Source organism: Elephantulus edwardii, unplaced genomic scaffold (assembly GCF_000299155.1).
Source record: "Elephantulus edwardii isolate Elephantulus edwardi_28Jun2011 unplaced genomic scaffold, EleEdw1.0 scaffold00004, whole genome shotgun sequence".
Lineage (NCBI taxonomy): Eukaryota > Metazoa > Chordata > Mammalia > Macroscelidea > Macroscelididae > Elephantulus > Elephantulus edwardii.
The window spans coordinates 32,747,957-32,752,547 of record NW_006399754.1 but is presented as its reverse complement, the minus strand read 5'-3'; the positions used below and the strand labels follow the sequence as shown (position 1 = coordinate 32,752,547).

Sequence of the window (4,591 nt, the reverse complement as noted above, 5' to 3'; positions counted from 1 at the left end):
TCAATAGATATGTATTCGGACTGCTAGGAGAACAAACAAGTTTTTCCTGGAGAGGTTGAAGCCAGAATGTTCCCTGGAGTGAAGGATTCTGAAGCTTCGTCTGACATACTTTGGGTATGTTGCAAGGAGGGACTGGTCCTTGTAGAGGGACGTCATGTTTGCGAGAGTGGATGGGCGGCGCAGGAGAGGACGACCCTCGATGAGATGGGTCGATTCTGTAGAGTGGAGTGGTGGGAATGAGTGTGTTTGAGATGGCGAGGTTGGCACGGGGTAGAACGGCGATTAGGGCTCTTGTACATAGGGTTGCTATGAGTTGCAAACAACTCGATGGCACATAACAACAACAACAATTGGTGACTAGATTGCATAATTTGGAAACAATGAAGAAGAAATTTAAGTTAAAACGTGTGGATTTGGTGGCAGAAATAGGCTATGGGAATAGAATGAGAGAATTTGGTATATTCAGTGATTTATTTATGGCAAATATCTTTTTGTAAAAACACAAGCAGCAATTTTACACATAGACTTAACTTGGTAGACTTTATAGGTTACAGATTGACTACATCTGTGGAAGTAATTGTTGGAGAAACTCATTATCAGCACTTAAACTCGCCCAGGTGCGGACTGTGTAACAGACCTTCAATTACTCATGTGAAAGTTAAAATTGAGGCTGAAGAAAATGAAAACAAGTCCATGTGCATCAAAATAGGAACTTGAATCTATCCCTTTTGACTTTAAAAATATAGTAAAAATAGATTTGAAGCATTGAACACCAATGATTGAAGATCTAATGAGTTGATATCAAGGATATCAACCATAAAGGGAGAAAAGATCACTATAAAGAATGAAGAGAAAGAAAACCCCAAAGTGGATGTCAGAAAAGACACTGAAAATTGCACTAGAGTGTCAAAAAGCCAAAACAAAGAGAAGAGATGCTGAATTTAAACAGTGGAACAAAAATTTCAAAGGGAAACATGAGAAGAAAAAAGTAAAGTACTGTAACAGAACATGCAGAGACCTAGAATTGGAGGAAGAAAGGAAGAACTCAGCATTTCTCATGTTAAAAGAGTTGCAAAACAAATTTGAGCCTCAATTTGCAACTCTTAGAGATGCTATTAGAAAAATCTTTATGATCTAGGAAGCATCAAAAGAAGTTAGAGGGAATACACAGAATTACTGTGTACAAAATAATCAACACAAATATTTCAGGAGGTACAATATGATCAAGAACCAATGGAAGGAAGAAGTTGAAAATGTACTGAAGGCGTTGGTGAAGGCATAGGGCCCCAGGAATCCATGTGATACCAACTGATAAGTTTCAACTCACAGATACGGCTGTGGATGCTCTCCCTAGTCTATAACAGGAAATTTAGAGGACAGCTGCCTGGCTGACTAACTGGAAGAGATCCATATTTGTTCCTATTCTCAAGAAAGGTAATCCAATAAAATGAAGAAATTGTTGAATAATATCGTTATCACATGCAAGCAAAATATTGCTGAAAATCATTTGAAAACAGCTAGACCAGTACAAGGAAATAGAACTGCCAGAAGTTCAAGCTGGATTCAAAAAAGGCCATGGAACCAGGGATATCATTACTGATGTCAGATGCTGATAGCTACATATATACAGATAATCACATACACACACACACACACACACAAGGTTGTTTTTGTTATTGTGTCCTATTGAGTTGGAGATGACTCATAGCTGACCCTCCACTGGGTTTTCAGAGGCTGTAAATCATATGAATGGAAGACATTTCTCATCCTTATTCCATAGAGCAATCGGTAGATTAGAAACAAATTGAATGCCTTTGGGATTGCAGCACAGCTTTTTCTACTAGGCCACCAGTGCTCAATAAATGTATACATGTCCGTATGTATGTGTATAGGTGTATGTTGTTGTGTACCGTTGAGTTGGACCTGACCCATAATTGACCCTCCAGCAGGTTTTCAGAGGCAGTTCATTGCACGATAAGAGATTACTCATTTTTCTCCTGTTGAGCAGCTTGTAGGTTCAAACCATGTGCCTTTGGGATTGCAGCACAGCTTCTTACCACTAAGCCAGATAGATAGATAGACAGATGATATCCACCAGAGGTACAGATACATATATCTCACCAATGGCTTGTAGTTGTTGTTGTTGTTGCTGTTAAGTGTCGTTGAGTCACAGGTGACTCATAGAGACCCTATGAAGGAGAGTCCTTGACGCTTGAGTACCTTTCATCCTCTCTCCAGACTAATGGCTTAATGGTAAGGAATTTCACTCCTCACCTGAAGGCCTGTGGTTTGAGTAACTAAGTGCTCTTCAGAAGAAAGATGGACAATTTCCTTAGGTGCAATTTACGGCCTCTTGAAACTAAAATCTCACAAGGTTTGACTCATAGCTGTCACAAGTCAACTCTTTCTCAACTGTCCAGCAAGAGAACTCTTTAATTCTGGCTCTGTCTCCAGGGTTCCAGGTAGTTATGCCTTACCACAGTCTCTCTACAGTCAGGTTAGCTTTCTATCTTCTGTCGGCCTCACATCTGTAGATGATGTTGAAGATGCTGATTGATGACAAACTGTATGTAAGCAGTTAGGCAACTGGAGATCACTCTCTCATAAAGGGTTAAGCCTGGCAGGTGGAACCTCAAGAATTCATTTTACTTAAACATTCCCATCTGGCTATATAGTCAGCTCTAAAACAATGAGTATTGAAGTAAAAAAATCCTAACATTAACAACTGTGCTAGAGACAGAACAAGTAATCTGCTCCTGTTAAAACTGTCTGTGTCATTATGAGTTGAAATCAACTCAATGGCAGTAGAGTCTGGATTTTCTTGGTGTATTTAATAGTGTACATCAAGAATCCAGTTTGGAAGCTGCCTGCAGAAGGAAGGTTCTACAGAGGCTTGTTTGCTGGTTCTGGTGAGGATTAGGGTGGAATGTTGACTCGCTAATGGGTGTGAGATAATGTGACTTGTTCTCTTATTTAAAAACACATTTGGTCAGAAGTATGGTGCTGGAATCCAGTTTGGAAGCCATCTGCAGCAGCCACGTTCTTGTTTGCTGGTTCTGGTGAAGACTAAGGTGGAATGTTGACTCACTAATGAGTGGATTTGAGATGGTGCGATTTGACCTCCTATTTAGGAATACATTTGGTCAACAGTATGCTGCTGGAATTCAAACTGGATTCCTATTAATTGTTTTTGGTCGTACATTCTTCTAGGTCTGTCCATTTGCTGTACAGAGGTAACTGTGGTTGTTGTGATGCTAAACATTGTGACACTGATATGTCAAATGTGGTAACAGTTACCCATGGTGGACAGTGTTTGGGGAAGTTTCCTGAATAAAACAAGCTTGAAAGCAGGAGTGGCATCCATTTCCAAAATAGCTTGCCTCTGGAAACCCTATGAGCATGGAGAAACAATGAAAGTTATAGAAGTGTTCAGGTCTTTTTTTCCTAGGGTCACTATGACTTGATGGCACCCTTGATGAACTGGATTGATTCAGTGACTGGGGTAATAGGGTTAAGTATGTCAGAGACAGCAAGATTGGCACAGGATAGAGCAGGGTTTAGGGGTATTGTACATAGGGTCAGTATGAGTTGCAGGTGACTCGACAGTATATAACAACAACAACTGGTGGCCTACTGGCAAGAAGCTGCACTGTAATCCTGGAGGCACATAGTTTGAATCCACCAGCTGCTTCATGGAAGAAGGATGGGCAATCTTCTCCCATGCAATTAACAGTCTGGACACCCTGAGAGGGTCAGCTATGGGTCAGTTCCGACTGAACGGTACTCAATAACAACAACTAAGAACAAAGTGTCTCTTGTGGGTTCAGTTTCCGTATTTCCTTCTTTGTTTACGTTCCTTTATGGTTTATGGATAGTAATGACTAACAGTTCTGGAAAAGATTCTTCATCAAGGTAATAGAATAAAATTTTTAATATTCTATCAGTTGCATACTGCTGGTCAGTCTCCTGACCGAGTAAGCACAGTTAATTATTTTATCTGATGAAATTTTATATCAGAGGTGTTCTCATTATTTTCTGGCCTCTTGGCTCTGCCCAACTCCTGGCCATTAATTTAATGACTGTTTCTTTGAAGCAATTCTAACCTATTCATTCTGTAGGAAGATAGCACTTTTTCAAATTCACCTTTTTTGGAGCAAGACTCATTAGCATCTACTTATATCTTTCATTAACTTTAGAACATTGACACATTGCTTGCTTAATTTTTTCTTAATTATATTTTAAAAATGAATTTTTGGACACATTTCAGGGTTCAGATCTTCTGTTCAAAGGGTCACTATAGGTTGTACTAGACTCAATTGCATCTAATGACAACAGTAATAAGACATGTTTCTAATCCATTTTTGTAAATGAAAAAAATAAGACAATGTAAACCATTTGTGGATGAGAGCAAAATATTTTTACTTATATTTATTCCCATTCCAAAAAAAGGTGATCTGGGCGAGTGTGGAAATTATCAAACAGGATTGCACTGGAGTGTAGAGAAGCCAAAGCACAAGGAAGAATTCAAGATACTAAAGAGCTGAACAGAAGATTCCAAAAGGCTGCTCGGAATGACAAAGCAAAATACTAC

General features: G+C 39.3%; 1 pseudogene; it reads left to right on the top strand.

Annotated features, from left to right (window-relative positions):
• Positions 1–380: 380 nt before the first annotated feature.
• LOC102868417 overlaps positions 381–4,591 on the top strand; it is a 10,714-nt pseudogene continuing 6,503 nt past the window's right edge.